General features: G+C 38.7%; 2 long non-coding RNA genes across 3 annotated transcripts; one reads left to right on the top strand and one right to left on the bottom strand.

The window, feature by feature from the left end:
• Positions 1-379: 379 nt before the first annotated feature.
• Positions 380-4614, bottom strand: LOC112843945 (uncharacterized). 2 transcript variants are annotated; one of them, XR_003216497.1, is made up of 3 exons: positions 4464-4614; positions 4119-4231; positions 380-1550 (listed from the first exon to the last, which is right to left on the bottom strand). It is a non-coding gene; the product is annotated as an uncharacterized LOC112843945 (long non-coding RNA). The 2 variants fall into 2 exon arrangements; XR_003216496.1 differs by having other exon boundaries at positions 4131-4231; positions 4464-4601.
• LOC112843946 (uncharacterized) lies at positions 2566-14750 on the top strand. The gene is made up of 3 exons (XR_003216498.1): positions 2566-2945; positions 13949-14058; positions 14276-14750. It is a non-coding gene; the product is annotated as an uncharacterized LOC112843946 (long non-coding RNA).
• The last annotated feature ends 3319 nt before the right edge of the window (positions 14751-18069 follow it).

Raw genomic sequence — 18069 nt, 5'->3', positions numbered from 1 at the left:
GGACCCAGATTACTCTGTGAGGCTCATGACTACGATAACCTAATGCTCCGACAATCCATCAAGCAGTGCAGCTTCGTAGCTTACCGAAGTCGTAGTGCAAACTTTTTTTGACAGATTTTTGAACCACAGATTTTGTACCACATAAAATTGGTTCCAGGTCAGTAACCACAACCAGAATTCATACATAAGGCGCACAATTGATTTTTGAGAAAATTAAAGGATTTTTAGAGCGCCTTGTAGTGTGGAACATACAGTACTTTGACATAGAGAGTGGAGGAGCCAGGAAGTGAAGCAACAACCTGATTTGTAAACAACCCGCTCTACCTCCTGAGCCTGAATTTTATTCATCAGGAACAAAATACTAGAACAAATGGTTCAGAAGCAGCAAATAGTTTTTATTGTGTTTGCTTTTTTGTGCTGTGTTTGTTTATTGTAATTGAGGACAAAATAAGTACATAGTGGATTCTAATTAAACAAGTAAATTTGTCAATACAACAAAAAATCATATAAAAAACACACAGGGCACTGAGCAAAGACATGTCAACTTGTGAGTCCTGATGTTTGAAGTGTTCAAAGAACATTTTTTTTACACATTTATTTTGTGATCAGACAATAAATCATTTATTAGAAGCAAGCTGGATCCAAGAGTCGCCAAAATCACCTTTCACATTATTTTAGCACATAACTGTAGTACATACATCTGTATTCTGTGGTCACTGATCTTAATATATCAGTATCGATGATAAAAGAACCAAATAACAAATTTCATGTTTTTTTACTCCTTTGTCTTTTTTCTTATCAGTTACATTTAATATGTTTTTTTTTCTACATGCATTTCTACAGCATTGTAGAAAAAATCGTTTAACTGTTTTTCATACAATATGTGTGGAAATAGAAGTTGAACACATGCAAAACATGTATGCACTTAAAAGACAGGCTCAAGTAAAAACCTATAATATGGAAGATGTTTCCAGTCACTTTTAGTTAGAGCTGATGATAAATGTTGCTCCTTTGTTATCTCAGACATGTATATTTGTGGGTACAGAAGTAGAGTCCATGGGGATCTTTCCTGTAGTTGCGTTATTGGATTCAATAGTCTCTATGTGCTTTGCATAGTGCACAGGTAACCCTCCTTTACATTGGACTACAACTCTCACATTACTGTGAAGTCTGCCATTATACTGACAGTTGGGTTTCCTGGCTCCATTATTTAGTTGACATATAACAATATTAAACTTTTCTTTACTCTTTGTAAGGGAAGTATCATAAGGTGATCCTTGGCGTTTACAAATGTCTTTGACCTGTTTCTCATTACTAAGGATGAACGTGTTAGTAAACTTACAACTGTTGTCAACATTGTAGATCCACTTTTTTTTCATTTCTTCATCACATTTTTCCACAGTCATACTAGCATCTACATGTTGTTGTAAAAACTTTTCATAACGGGTTTCTTTCTGCGGCCATTTGAGTTGACGATTAGCTAGTTTTGAGAGTCCAGTGGAAAAGAGCATCACAAGCAGCAAACAGGCAAACAGGATCCTCATTGTTTCCTGGAGAAAGAAATACAGGAACATTTTCCACAATAAGAATTTAAAGCAGCAAAAATATTGTCACTAGTCGAAATAATTATTTAATCTCCTGCTTAATTTGTAATTTTGCTCCCTTACAAAGAAGTGAACAGTCTCTGATATTTATGGTAGTTTGATTTGAATGGAGAGACAGAATATCAACCAAAATTCAGAAAAAAAACACATGACATGAAGGTTTTTAATTGATTTGCATGTTATTGATTGAACTAAGTATTTGATCTCCTATAACCAAACCAGAATTCTTGCTCACACAGATTGGATTACAATTAATCAATTACAGATACTCCTGATCTCAGTTTATTTTGTGTAAAAAGCACACCTGTCCACAGTATCAGTTTTTTCCATTCCAACTTCTACACCATCATGGCAAGACCAAAGAGCACTCAAAGGACTTTTTACTGAGGTCTACAGGGACAATACAAGATCATCGACCTTCTTCAGGTCTACAGTCCCCCTGCCACGTCTTCCTTTGTTGTGGTGTTCGTGTTGCATATGAATGACATCACAGACATTTGGCCACTTTGCTGTAATGACCCCACGCACATTAGGTGGTACTTGATTGGCATGGAAAATGAGTCACATCAAGCTGATCTGAGTATGTACTAATGGAGAAGGACTATACTACTGGATCACAGAGTGGTCACAGAGCGGTCTAGTCAGTCTCCAGACCTCAGTACTGTAGAAAATCTGTGGAGGAAGCTGAAGTTTCAACTTTCGAAGTGGCAGTCAGGAAACTTAAAGGATTTAGAGAGTTTCTGTAAAGAGGAGAGGGCTAAGATCTGTAAGATCTCACCCTAGGTCCACACACCTGAATCACATGATTAGTTCATCACCAGGCCTCTGGAGAACTTCAAGACATGTTGAGAAGGTAATTTATCCATTTAAATCAGCTGTGCTGGATCAAGGACACATCTAAAACCTGCAGGGACACCGGCCCTCGTGGACTGGGACTGGGGACCGCTGCTTTAAAGTCACATACTAAGGCCACAAGCACGACTCTGTTTTTCTCTTCTCTCTTGCTTCCGACATTTTAAGAGCCACTTTTCAAAGATTTATGACTGTCACATAATTTTTGGCAGCTCTCGAAACTTCTTTTTTGAAACTGAAACACCCCGAAAAGCGGAAGCATGCTTCTGCACACCTGAGGTGCACGCACAGCGCAGACCCCCTCTGCATATCCGGCGGAGGGGGCTGACTTGAGCAAAAGACACAGAACCAGCAAGAAAGGAAAAGACAGAAGCAGACAGAGTTAACCTGAGCTGGAAATAAAACAAGAGTCAGCAGAGCGACTATTGAGAGGAGATCAGGACCTGATTACTTTTCTAACTGATGCCTACACACAGCTCTGCTGGACAGGTAATTACCCCTGTTTGGTTTAATATTTGAGTTCAAACAGTGTAACTATGAAGCTAAGACAAATACAGATCATATATTTTCATACAGTGATGTTCCAGTCGGGTTAATGTTTGTGTGTCTTCACTGTAAAGACTGCAGGTTAGTGTCTGTGTCTGTGAAACACACCTTCAGTCTAATATTGACACCGTTATGCCGTGTGTACGGTCCCTCTACCTACTCTTGAAAACCGTGTGCACATCTACTTTGCTATTTACGGTTCAATATGTACGTAAGGAATTCCTGTTGCTCTGAGGTACATCTAGCAAACTTCAATCATTTACCACTAATAACAACCATTTTACTTTATTAATACAAACATATCAAATGAATTTCATATTCAATTTAATTCAGCCTTTTAAATAATTACATTATAAAATCAATCAAAATCAATATAAAAGCTTCCAACAATTCAATATCAAAACCAGTCTAATTTTTGATGCATAAAATAACTTTTTGAACAATAATATTGTGGATTTTTTTTAACAATATTACTTTTTTTTAAGGCAATAATTCATTATTTATATACAAATGCTCACATGCCGACATTATTATGAATATTATGTGCCAAATAATTACAAAAGGCTGCATTCACCAGGTTAAACCAGTTGACTTTTCACAAAGCCATGATAGATAAAGTTTGCTGATCAGAACTTGGTATAATCTTAGCAATAAATAAATAAAATATGCTTTATAAAGGTTCATATGTTGTTTTTAACTTTAGCTTTTACAAAACATGAAAATCATCAAAAAGGTTTCTGGTTATTTGTTAAAAGTTTGGAGGGGAGTTTTTTATTTAAAGCCTTTTAAATAACCTTGGTAGGTTTTTTTGTTTGTTTGTTTATGTTGTTGTTTTTTTATAGATGAATTTATGATGTGGACCTAAAGGCATTAAGAGTTCTCTACTTACAACCACACATTGAACCGTACATAGGTAAATGGCTGACTGCAGTTAATAATAGTACCTGTGTCTTAGCTATCACAACAAAATATTATCTTCATACATGTCACAGCTGTGTTAGCACTGATATTTATAATAGATGTGATCATAAATAGACAACACTTTTGCTAAATGTAATTATTATATTAGAAATGTATAAAGCTTGAATTCACACTTTTCCAAATGAGGATATATACCTTATTTTTTACCTTACTGATCAGTGGATGGTTGGTTAACCTGCAGGTGTTCGGGCACGAGTCCGTCGTCTGGAAGAGCAGGTGGTGAAGATGTCTTTAGTGAATCAAATGCCCTGAAAGTGGAATCAAAGTTAAACTTTATTTGTACATGAATCAATAAAGACAGGCCTCTGTCTCGACATGCAGTAATTGCATTACTTATGCATTATATGCATGCTCACAGAACCCAGATGATGCCAGCATGTTTTGAAGCCCATGTCTGGATAGTGAATGTGAGTATAAGTGTGGCAGGAGAGTGATTTCTCTCTCTTTTTTGGAAGTATACAAAAGCCAACAAGTTCTTACCGAATGAGAAGTGAAGCCTGGAGATGAGCAGAGATCAAGTCAAGTACAGTTCAGACACGCTGTTATTAAATTCTACCTGAGCAGATTAGAGTTCACCTCAGTCACAGAAGAACAAATAACATTTGGCTCTGAGGGCTTCAGTTTTTATACACTGTCGTAGCACCGCCTTAAGCAATCATTTACATCAATACCTACATCACTAGCCCACCAGTTCTAAGAAACTTCTCTGTTTGTGGTTCAAAACCTAATGTGACGACCAGTGACCACAACAGCATGCAGCTGCAGGTTGTCATTCACAGCTGGCTTTATGGTAAAGAGGCATATTTGCAGGCAGCTGTTTGAAATTATTTTTACATAAATAAAACAAATGTGTCTAAAAATAGGTAAACGATCAGAATAATTACATTTTTGAAAAATACACAAAATGCATTTGGCTTAGTTTTTGTTAACTTGGGTGTAATATGTCATGTGTTGTTGTTCAGCTGTAGTCTTCTTGCACACAACATGATGAGTGCCGCCTGCTCCAATCAGAGACAATGTAAAATGCAGCACTGTTAAAACAATGAGATTAATGCTGCATTAAAACGAACATTTAGCACACAGAGAGGATTAAACGGTTTAATTTGAATTTATTATTTGTAAGGCAGTTGCTACACATTAAAGCTCTGAAACGTCAGATTGGACGCATTCAAATGCAGTGTTGGGGAGTAACGGAATACATGTACCGCCGTTACGTATTCAGAATACAAAATATGAGTAACTGTATTCCGTTACAGTTACCGTTTAAAAAGGTGGTATTCAGAATACAGTTACTTTGTTGAAATAAATGGAATACACGGCGGTACTTCCCTGTTTCATATTGTCGCGGGTCAGGATTGTTTGGGTTTGTTTGACAGCTGTGTTCTGTTGTTCCAGGCGGCAGCGTTACGGTTGCCATGGTTACAGGGTGACGCGCTCTCTCTCTGCGTGTTTCCTGGGTGAGAGAGCGCTTTTTTGTTGTTGTTGTTGTGCTAAGCTAAAAGGCAGAAGGGGCTACAGGCATGGCCCTAAAGAATGTAGCCTGATGGGCAGTGTAGTCCGTGCTGCAGGGAGAATGGACTACCATACCCGTTATGTGTCTGTGAGCGAGGGAGGGAGAGAAAGGAAAAGTCCGAGCTGTCACGGAGCAAAAACGGGAGCTGGAAGCATGTAAATATAATAATAACCACTGCAGCCAAGAAGAGTGCCTGACGAGCCCATTTGTAAGTAAGCTATTAAGACTCAACTGTACACTGTGTTCGTGTTTTCCTCCGGAAAAAATAAGTTCCGTTGGAGCAGCCTTTCAACGCCTCTCTCTGTCTCCCGCAAGCAAAGTTGACCCAGACAACAAAGTAAAGCTAGTTTTCGGCTACCAGCCCGACACGAACCCGACGTATTAGCCAGAGGTCCCTTTACTACGTTTCGTACTACGTACCTTCAGTAACAGTAATAAATCACAGCAATAGGACATTCATGTAGTTGTAAACAGCATGATAATATATTAAGTATTCCAAAGTATTCAGAATACGTTACTCTCATTGAGTAACGTAACGGAATACGTTACAGAATACATTTTGGGGCATGTATTCAGTATTCTGTAGTGGAATACATTTTAAAAGTAACCTTCCCAACACTGTTCAAATGTTAAAGCTTACACTCTCACAGACTAACAGAAGAGACGTGGAATCACTTTAGTTTGTCTCCAGATGCAGTCCGTGCTTCATTCAGTAGTTTTAATTCCATAGCAAGCAAAAATGTATTTTCCCAGCAATACTCTGCATTACACTTAAAACATGCTGTGAATAAAATAATCAGTGAAAATGAGTTGATTTTAAACCACAACTTTGAACTTTAACCTGCTCCTGATGGTTTTAGTTTTTTTTCTGTCAGCTGCAAAGTTTAAGAGTAAAGACAGAATATAAAAAGAGAATTCAGATATGGCTCCAGTCTGGGACAGATTGGGTCTAAAGCACAAGTTACCATGGCAATATACCCCAGTAAAAGCAAATCACCTTTGTAGGACATAAAACCCAGAGCTAACCCTAAAGTTACCTGGTTAAGACAAAATTGTGCTTCATTTTTTGTTACTATTTACATTGTAGATTCTCACTGAAGGTATCAGAACTATGAATGACACATATATGGAATGATGTAGCAAACCAAAATGTTAAAAATAACTCAAAACATGTTATATGTTAATTTCTTCAAAACAGCCACCCTTTGTTGTGATTATTGCTTTGCACACTCTTGATCTTCATGAGGTCGTCACCTGAAACGGTTTTCCAAGAGTCTTTAAGGAGTTCCCAGAGGTGCTGAGCACTTGTTGACTCTATTTCTTTCACTCTGTGGTCCATCTCATCCCAAACCATCTCAATATGGTTTAGGTCAGATGACTGTGGAGGCCGGGCCATCTGCCACAGCACTCCATCAATCTCTTTCTTGGTCAGATACCCCTTACACAGCCTGGTGGTGTCTTTGGGGTCATTGTCCTGTTGTCACGTCTCTTGGTTTATTGTCCTAAACACAAACTGGTTGGGATGGCATGTTGCTGCAGGATGCTGTGGTAGTCATGCTGGTTCGAAGTGTGACTTCAGTTTTGAATAAATCCAAAACAGTGTCACCAGCAAAGCACCCCCACACCATCACACCTCCTCCTCCATGCTTCATGGTGGGAACCATGCATGCAGAGACCATCCATTCACCTTCTCTGTATCAGTCAAAAACATGGCAGGTGGAATCAAAGATCTCAAATTTGGACACATCAGACCAAAGCATGGATGTCTACCGGTCTAATGTCCATCCCTTGTGTTTCTTGGTCCAAACAAATCTCTTCTGCTTGTTGATCTTCCATAGTAGTGTTTTCTTAGCTATTTGGCCATAAAGCCTGATTCACACAGTCTCCTCTGAACAGTTGATGTAGAGATGTGTCTGCTACTGTTTATTGGTCAGATGAACACCCTGTTTCTGAGTCCTCTATCTTAATGTTTATTCCCTGTTCACTTTTCTTAGGTGGAGAATGTTTGTCTTGGTTTTCCCAGTGCTAATCTGGAGGCGGAGCTGCTGGCACCAGTCATCAAAGTCCTCAGTCAGTCTTCTGTACTTCCCGTGGTCCCCATTTACCAATAATTACTGAATGATCAGAGAACTTTTGCAGGAATCATTTATCAAAAGTGTAGGAGAAGTCATATTGTGAATAGAAATGGAGTCAGGTCTGTTCCCTCCCATATGGAAAAGAAATAGTAAAAACTTATAAAAGACTTGCATCAGATTTGGCCTACTTCATATAGTGAATCATATAAGGCTTATATGATTTTATCATGAAAATGGCCACTTTCATATATTGTTTTAGTAAGTATCCAAAACATACAAGTTTCATTTATATGATTTTTCAAGGGATCTTATATCTGTTTTTACTCTTGTATGCTTTTCATACAAGTTTCACACAAGACAGATACAAACTTTATAAGATTTATATATATCTTTTCCATATGGGCTGTGAGGTACCTGTACTGCAAAATTCCCATTCAGACACATAATTATGGGCACTTGTGTATTGAGGGTGGTTGGTAAGACTCACCAGGATCCATGTGGTGATGGTCCACACCTGTGTAATCCAGCTGGTCCTTCAGGATTGTGGGTATAATGGTGTTGAAAGCATTGGAGAGATCAAAGGACATGATTCTCATAGTGCCCCAAACTATTTCCAGGCGAGGGATTGATGTCAGAGGTGGATGAGAGCATCATCTACCGTAATGTTGGTGTAGTATATCAGAAGGTCGGTGGTTCGATCCCAGGCTGCCTCCTTGCTGCATGCCAAATATCCTTGGGCAAGATACCGGTGGCGCCAGTGTCCGGCAGCCTCGCCTCTGTCAGTGCGCCCCAGGGCAGCTTGCCATCACCAGTGTGTGAATGACTGAATGTAGTGTAAAGCGCTTTGGGGTCCTTAAGGACTGAGTAAAGCGCTATACAAATGCAGGCCATTTACCATTTAGTAGGTGAGCGAGGACAAACTCTCCAGGTTCTCCATCAGGTGTGATGTCAGAGCCTCCAGCCTCTAGCTGTTGTTCATTTACATCTGCCTAATTGATCATTTATCCTCAGCACACTTTTTAGTTCTCTTGCCTGAAACTGGACAACATGTAAAATCTTATTTCAAGCTGCTGCTGCACTGTTAAGAAAATCATAACTTAATCCTCATAGCACAGTCACAAGAAAACAAACAAACATACAGTCATGTGAAAAAGAGTGTTTTCATAGGAATCTATAGCATACTCTGAAAAACTAAGAACACTCCATGATTCAGTCATTTGTAGAGCCGCCTTTTAGCAGCAGTAGCGTCATCAAATTGTTTCTGTATGACTATCAGTGTTTCACAAGGACGTTTGGCTCACTTGTCTTTACATTGTTTCTTCAGATCATTGAAGTTTGTGACATTTATTTATGTACAGCTCTCTTAAGTTCCCTGCACTGAATGTCAGGTTGAGGTCTGGACTGTGACCGGGCCATTGCAACACCTTGACTCTTGTCTTTTTCAGTCATTCTGGGAACTTTGCCCTGCTGTGTGTCGCAAACACATTTCTGACTATAGAGTACTTGGTATACAGGGGAGTTCATGGAAAACTCAATGGTGCAAGGGGCCCAGGTTCTGTAGCTGCAAAACAAGCTCAAATCATCACCCCTTCACCACTGTGCTGACAGCTTGTATGAGGTGTTTGTGCTGGTATGCTTTGCAACTTTGCTACCAAACTTGCAGCCATGCCGTCATGCTCTTTTTTGAGAAAAGAGACTTTCTCCTTGCAACCCTTCTAACCAAGCCACACTTATTCAACTCTTTTCTAATTGTACTGTCTTGGACTTTAACATTTAACATGCTAACTGAGGCCTGTAGAGTCTAAGAAGTAGCTCCTGGGTTTTTGAGCTTTCTCTGACCACTGCACAGTTTGACCCTGGGGTGAATTTGCTGGGAAGATTATGACATTGTGATTATGACACACAGCTGAATACTCCAGACCAGCAAACTGCCAAAATGTATACTTTCATAGAGGTGCTCACACTTGCTGGTAAAACAATTTGTGAATTGCAATGAAGTTGGTTAGAAGTGATAAATGGGGAACATATTACCGTCTAGAGTCTACAGACAAGTTGGAGCATCCAAATCACATGATCAAGTTAAGATTACTTCGAACATTTACTGACTCTTGTTTCAATTTGGGTAAGAAGTGCAGACTTCAAACTACATTAAAGTGTTTAAATTGTGCTGATGGATCAAGTAAAACCAGAGTTGTGAAAAATAATGTAGCCCATGCTTTTTCCCCAAATACTGTCAGCTTGAGTGCAGCAACCAAATGCCAGAGTGTGGCATTTGGTTGTTCAGGAAAAGGGGAAGTTATTGGAGTGAAGGCAAATATATGCTGCAGCTGTGCTAAAAAAAAAAAAAAAATACACCAAACAAGGCAAAATAAGCAGTTTGTAAAAGTGAAATATATAAGTAAACTCTAAAGTAATTAAAAACAGCCATTTATAGGCTTGACTTCAGAGTTTTAAATTACACAAAGATTGCATTATCACGTATTTAGTTAGTGTGATAACATCTAGAGTTATTGCATTCGTAGAAGTTTCATCTGCTCTCAGAATAGATTCAGTTGTTCACAGTTTTGGCACACGGTGCATTGCCAGGTTGCAAACACTCATAAGGTGCTGAGTTGTGGTCATGAAAAGAAGAAAGTGGTTAGCAAAAATTCTGTGATGCAGTGTCATCTGACGGTTGACAAACCCTCAGTCTAGCCACAGTGTGACAGCACGCCTTCATGGAAAGTCGCATTTTGAATGTTTTCTCATGCAGTTTTTTCTTCCCTATATTTCATGTTCATTTACTTGACCAAGCCTCTGATGTGTAAATCAGATCCAACTGAATGTCATCAGAACATATTATATAATAAAATTTGTTTTCTTTTACTAATAAGTTGAGGATGAGGATTTGAAGCAACACTGATCCTACCACCACCAGGCTTAACATCTGGTACACGGTTCTTAGATTTCAAAGGATCACCTTTGATGCACCAAACATACTGTTGTCATTGTGGCCATATAGCTCAGTTATAGTCTAGTCTGCCCATAGAGCTTTCTTTCTAGAAGCAAATGGCTTTTTGTGGTTGGGATCCTCTCAGTTCGCAGTAAAGACAAATTCCCTCTGATCTAAAGCTGGTCATACACTGTGGGATTTTTGGCCCAATTTAAGATGAATTTTCAGTCGTGCAACCGTTTTGGGGATCGGCCCAAGTTTCACCTTAGTCGTGTGTCATATATCGTGTAGTACACATGGGGTAGCAAGAAGCAAGTAACACCTCACGACCAGCTCCCGATCAGCAATCATATGGTTGCGGCCAGAATTTCAAACCTGTTAGAAATCCTGGTCACCCCGATTTAACACAACCTGTCACACTGCGCACGCACAAACACAGAAATGGAAATGAAAAAGACAAAGAAGCATGGCAGTGCAGTGTGTGATCTGGACACAAGCGATGGAGGCCCAACTTGTAGAACGTTGGGAAGCTCATCCGAGCCTTTTCGATGTGGCCTCACAAAACTATCACGACCGCAACAACCGTGAAAAGAGTTGGATGGACGTTGCTGCTCAATTGCAGCTGTCTGGTCAATGTTTTTCATTAGCAAGTTTGTAAAGTTGATGGTGTGTGTGTGTGTGTCTGTGTGTGTGTGTGTGTGTGTGTGTGTGTTAAAGATAGAGAGGAGAGACAGATTTTATGTTATAAGGTTCACGTTATAGACACACAGTGTGAACACTCAGGTTGCATCAAAGCATCGGGCCGCATATTGTGAGACCGTGCATCGTGACCTACGAACTTCTAACCCCTTCGATTCAATCGTACAGGGTTGAGCAGGAGCTGAATAACGCGACTGAAAAAAATCACACAGTGTACGTACAGCTTAAGGGGGACACTTTGGGTCTTCTTGCAGACCGTGGCCAAATGGTAACACATCCAAATAACTTGTTTCCTCTAGTGAACTGTATCCCTCTATTTTAGTTGAGATAGCTCATGTCAAACATTTAAGAGTTTAGACTGTTTACTGTGAGTTTTCCTACAATTAACACAAACACAAATATCATCTGGCTCTTAGTACAGCAATATATCGTATCGTCTCCTCTGTATTGTGATACATATTGTATCGCCAGATTCTTGCCAAACACACCCCTAGCATTTACACTGCAGTCTGCCTTTGGTGGCTTTTTTGAGCAACTGTGACATTCATCAGTATAACTGACAAACAAAACAAAACAATGACTACACTAAACACTAACTGCACACTAACTATAGACTCCAAACACGCTAAATGTCACAAAACTCCTAAATGTGTCCGTCTCTTCCTAAACAACCAAATGCCACATGTTGCCATATAATCTTTGATTGTTTGACAAAGTATGCTTTAACACCAATAGGGAAGGGAGGGGGTGTTTTGTTTTGGGGGGGGTTTTGTTCGCAAGAGGAGAATTTTTTTTGTATGCCAGGACTGCTGAAATGAATTAATTAAATACACCGTTAAATAATTAATAAATGTGTCAATAATTAATCAAATGTGTCATTAATTAACTAACATTAATTAAATACATATTTATGACAAATTCAATTAATTAATTATTCATTTGGCCCTGGGGGTCAGGACTGCCAGAACCGACAGACAGAACCTGAGTGAATTAAGTCCAGTGTTTAACCACTGAGAGCTAAAACTCAGGATTTAAAGCTGTGTGCCGGTGACTGGATGTCAGCCGCTGATAAAGTGCTCTGTAGTTTTCTAGGTGTCCATCGCTCTCCGTTTAAATCCGTTTGTCGTCTTTATCCCAGGCCAGTCATTGTGACGGAAACACAGGCTACAGCAGCCCTGAGCTCCAGAAAAAAAAAACAACTACATTTACTGATCGCTGGTGTTGTGAGGAAAATGTCGGCTCGTTATTTATGTTACAGAAACACAGAGACACAAGATCAGGCGGAAAGAGACGACCGTTCGGTGAAAATGAGAATCTGCAGATGCAAAATGTGGAACACACAAATCTAACCGGTTAACGTAAAAACATTTAAGCTGGAACACCGGAGCTGTGAACTCGGTACACTCTGTCAACTGACTGTTAGCTGAGCTAGTGACATCTCCGAAAACATCGGAGCACTTTTGCAAACATGTTCTATTTTGACCAGCTGACCAGACGTGAACTTTACGCCACTACATTCACACAAAAAAAAATAAAAAATGGGTAGCACACATTTCCTGTAAAATTAAAGTAACATAATTACAAGGAACATTTTTATTATAAGCTTCATGTAATATTTATTATGTGTGGTGCATTAATTAACTTCAATGACCTTTTGCTATTAAGTATTAAACCAAACATGGTTAAAACTGTGCACAGACAGTGACTCATATCTTTACATATTTGGCCGTACAAGTTGTTCTTTTGCAGTCATGTTTGTGTAGCGCTTCATGTTGATGTATATGTGCCATATATGGGCTCAAAGACACGAAGTTGACAGGAAATGTGGGTGCTAAGCTGCTGCTATGTGCGCTGAATCTATTTATGGCTAAGGTAGATGTGTAGTATAAAAAGGGCTGACTTGGAAATTGTGGTTCATTTTTACCTTTGTCCCTTGGCTTTCTTTTATGGTCCTTTTTGAGTGATCCTCAGCTCGACACAGTTCAGTCTTTAGACTTGTTATATTTTAACTTTGATTTTATGTCTCTTTGCTTTTGCATAACCTTTTACTTGAGTGTAATATAACTTCAGGTCACGATTAACTACAAATCATTTTCATCCGAGTATTAAAAACAATTGTTATATTTAAAAAGATGTTAGTTTGTCCAATTTCTCTTGAGTGCAGATGTGGTAAAATACATATTTTTATCATTTAAGTGCAAGTACATGTGCTTGGGTTAAAATTAGTCTAGTAAACTGTAAGAAACTGATTCAACTTCTTTACTCAAAAGTGAGGAAAATAACATCTCTAAAATGTACTTGTTTGAATGACTCTGAGTGCATTTTAAAGCCTATTTCTACAATCTATTTTGGCGCAAAGCTAAACAAACCTCATTATTAATATAATAAAAAATATAAAGAAATTCAAACTTTATTTAAACTTAAATTATAATTATAATGAATATAATATGTTATCTTGTAATCTTTTGTAGCACAAGTAGAGGAAAACAAAGTTTTAAAAAAGTTCTATTTGCTGTTGTTAACATTGTAAACAGGCCAACTGACCTCAACACCTAAATATTTGAAGTTTCTATTGTGAGCTCCTGTAGATGTGGCAGACATGGCAGAAACACATCAGACAGAACGATACAGTGGAAGTAAAACCTGAAGCTAGGAAATTAGAGTGCTAGTCAACTGGTTCAGGTGCAGCTGCTGTTCATTCACCCATTTAGTTTATTAAGTCATAGCAATTAATCTGACATTACAGATCATTTCCTTCCCTGAAGATCTTCATTGATCCCTGCGTCAGAGAGCCGACTCCCACCAAACACTGCACTTGCTTAAGATAACCAATCACTCTGCTAACTGAAGAAAGAGGTAAAAGTAATACATCTTTACCAGTTGTTGTTTTGGTTCATTCAACTGGGATCATCCAGTTTGTAATATTAAATGTGTATTTTAAATATGTTTTAATGTGTAAGCATGTTCAAATGGTAAAATGTTTCAGAAACACACACACACACACAAAAAAAAAAAAAAACGACTACTTTACATATCCTTATCAGTGTTCCCTTTTTTTTTGTCTTCAAAATAGAAATATGAAGCTCTCCATTTTCTTGATGGTGGTGTTCTCTGTCACTGTGCTCTGTGTGGATTACGATCATGTTAAGAAGTTCAAAAACCAGCGTATCATGGAACCAGACACGAAAATGTTGTCCGTTTATTTTAGCAGATCAGCACAAGAAAGTGATGAAGATCGTGTTGAAATGTTCAAAGACCAGCATATCATCGAACCAGGCACAAAAGAGTCATGTGATGAACTAATACGCAAGAAGAACATCAAAGATGCTAATGGTAACAATAAAGAAAGAAACACCTTCATCTTTAGCACTTTTGAAGAGGTTAAAGATATTTGTACAGAAAAACAACGTGTTTATAAAAATGACAATCTTTATAGAAGCTCTGAAGAGATGGAGATTTTGTACTGCAAACTGCAATATGACAAAAAAACATACAAAGGTGTAAAGATAAAGAAGCATATTGAAATTGCATGTGTGAAAATTGGCAGTGGTCTTCAACCTGTACACTTCGAATGCTGCTGTTGATTTTAAAGCTGCTCTGTACTCACTGTGATCTTTCTATCATTGTTTCAAGATGTTGCTTTGGATTTCTTCAGATTTGAAATTCTTCAGATCACAGTCATCACTTGTCTTTCAGCATTCAATAAATAATCTCCAAAAAAAAACTTGCTGCTCCAGAGAATTTTTTTATACTTAAAACAAAGCTCTTGTAAAACCACAAACACTCGCTGGTTTTAAAATCATTGATGAAGAAAGAAGCCACAGATTTTGTCTTAGTGCTGAGGTCAGAGTTAGTGATGGAGTTCATCTGGACTGCACTGTATTTCTAACTGCTCCATGTGTGGGAATAAGCAGAGACAACTAACAAAGGACTTTCAGTAGTAGGGCTGGGCGATATATCGAGCTTTTAAACATATCAATATATTTTTATATGAGATATGAGATGTGACAATATCGTTTATATCGATATAGTATATGTTACTCTATAATTATACTTGTGGAGCCGGAATTTTGCCTCTCTTTCGTCCACTTTTGTCTCTACGCAACGTTACTCTGCCTCGCCTCTCTTCTTCCCTGAACACAACTCCCCCTCCCCCATCGCTTCATCTGCAGGCAGCACAAGATGGACGTGGCAGCTTTCAAAGAGGAGCTGGTTGGTAAAAAGAAAACATTTGGAGATTACTGTTATTATTATTACTATTATTTGGAGTGTCAGATGAGCAGCAGAATAATGTATTCTGTAGAGAATGTCAGGAAAGTGTCCTAAAGGTTGGAGCACTACTAGTATTTTCACCATTTTCAACAACGCCATGAAGTGCAAAATGAAGAGTGTGTGTGTTATCCCAGACCGCGAAGTCTCCCAGCCTCCTGCCCCGAAACAAACCCCCTTACAAAACTTGTATAGTGTATTTTTCTGACTATAAACTTACACTAAAGTGCTTTCATTTTCTCAAAAATCGACAGTGCTCTTTATAATCCAGTGCACCTTATGTATGAATTCTGCTTGTGCTTACTGACCGCGAACCGATTTAATGTGGTACACGGCACCCAAAAATCTGTCAAAAAATGTTTTAGTACGACTTTGATAAGCTACGAAGCCGCACTGCTTGATGGATTGTCGGAGCATTACGGCTACCGTGGTCAGGAGCCTCGCAGAGTAAGTTCATTTCATTTAATAATAGAGTCCATATTATATCAACAGCTACTTTCACCCTGGGGAGAAACTAGTGAGGGAGCCCATTAGGACCAAGCTGGGTTTTCTGGGTCCAGAGGTTTGGAGAAAGTTCTTACTATTATTTCATCACAGCTGTCCTGTGCCAGATGTTCTGTTGACCCACTGAGACCCACCCATCATTTCAGAAACATCAGAAAGACTGAAGCTCATGGTATTGATCAAGGAGGACCTCATGCTCTTCACCAGCAGCTCCCTCACAGGGAAATCTTCAGAGCTCCTCTGTAGGCCCGCCCCAGAAGATGGATAAACCCTTCATGAACACTGTGATGAGACCTTTGCTTTGTGTAATGTTATAAATACTTGGATAATCCTCAGAGGCTTTGGACTTTTAAATGAAGATATTATATTCAGTCCTGTAGAAAGTTATATATTTAAAAATATATTATCCTCTCTGGTTACTCTGGTATGAATGACTCTGAATCACTTTATGTGAAATAACACACTATAGGCAAAAAAAAAAGAAAGAATTCCTGGTCACAAGTTTGTAGTTCAACAAACAGGTGACGAACTCATGTGCTCTTCATGCAGCTGCGTACATCAAGTGTTTAGATATACTTGTATAATTAGAATCCACCATGTACATATTTTGTCCTCAATTACAATAAACAAACAGCAAAAAAAGCAAACTCAATAAAAACTATTTGCTGCTTCTGAACCATTTGTTCTAGTATTTTGTTGCTGATGAATAAAACTCAGGCTCAGGAGGTAGAGCAGGTTGTTTACCAATCAGAAGGTTGTTGCTTCACTTCCTGGGTCCTCCACTCTGTATGTCAAAGTACTGTATTTTCTGCACTATAAGGCGCACTTAAAATCCTTCAATTTTCTCAAAAATCGACAGTGTGCCGTATAATCCAGTGTGCCTTATGTACACTCTTAGAAATGCTGGGTTAAAAATGACCCAACCAGTAACCCAACGCTGGGTCAAATATGGACCGAGCCAACGCTGCTTCATTTTAACAGGGTTGGGTTACTGGTTTGACCCAGCACACTGGGTTAAATTGACCAAAAATTCAAGTGAAATTGACCAATGTTTGAAGTTGAGGTTACCAAAAATTGAGTTGAAAGTCAGAACCCATTGTATGGGTTATATTACCATTTTTGTTTGGGTTAGATTTCTGCTTATTATAAAAATATTATAAAATATTATAAATATTATTATGAAATTCAGCATATAAAAACTAGATTCAAAAGAGATTTTCTCAAAAAATCCTTTTATTGCCATATGATACATAGAACAGAGACAGCAAATTCATAAAAAATATATCAATGAAAGTAAAATGCAAGTAACAAAAAAAGTATATAATTCATTATGTGTTACGAAATCAGTTTCAACCCGGTTCTTTTATAAGTTGATTTATTAGGCTGTGATTTGAGTTTTGTTTGAAAAAGAATAACTTCAGATAAGAAAAAAATATATACAGTGGTCCCTCGTTTATTAGCAATGGGAGTTACATTCTAAAGATAACCTGCATTAAATGGTAAGTGGCCTGTATTTGTATAGCGCATTACTTAGTCCCTAAGGACCCCAAAGCACTTTACACATTCAGTCATTCACACACACATTCACACACTGGTAATGGTAAGCTACATTGTAGCCACAGCCACCCTGGGGCGCACTGACAGAGGCGAGGCTGCCGGACACTGGTGCCACAGGGCCCTCTGACCACCACCAGTAGGCAACGGGTGAAGTGTCTTGCCCAAGGACAAAACTGTTAAGTCTAATTGTTGAATGTTGTAATTGTGATTCTTAAATTTGTAAAGTCTGAGTTCAATCTATAGGATCAAGACATTCCTTTGTCTCTGACCACCTCTCCAGCCACTCTGTGCTGGGGGAGGTTTTATTGTAGATACATCCTGTCTGAAAGATCTGTTTCTTGTGTTGTAAGCTTCCTGCTTTTATGACCCTTTCGGTCAGCAGGAGGTCACACAAACACACCCCCATGACACACACACACACACACACACACACACACACATTCTCACATGCATACACACACACACACATAGTGCCTTGTCTTTGTAACCAAGGGGTTTTACGGAGGGAGGTGCTTGTGCTGTGATGTGTTTTGTAAC

Source organism: Oreochromis niloticus, linkage group LG23 (genome assembly GCF_001858045.2).
Source record: "Oreochromis niloticus isolate F11D_XX linkage group LG23, O_niloticus_UMD_NMBU, whole genome shotgun sequence".
In the NCBI taxonomy this organism is placed as follows: domain Eukaryota; kingdom Metazoa; phylum Chordata; class Actinopteri; order Cichliformes; family Cichlidae; genus Oreochromis; species Oreochromis niloticus.
This window is presented reverse-complemented; position numbering and strand designations above follow the sequence as displayed.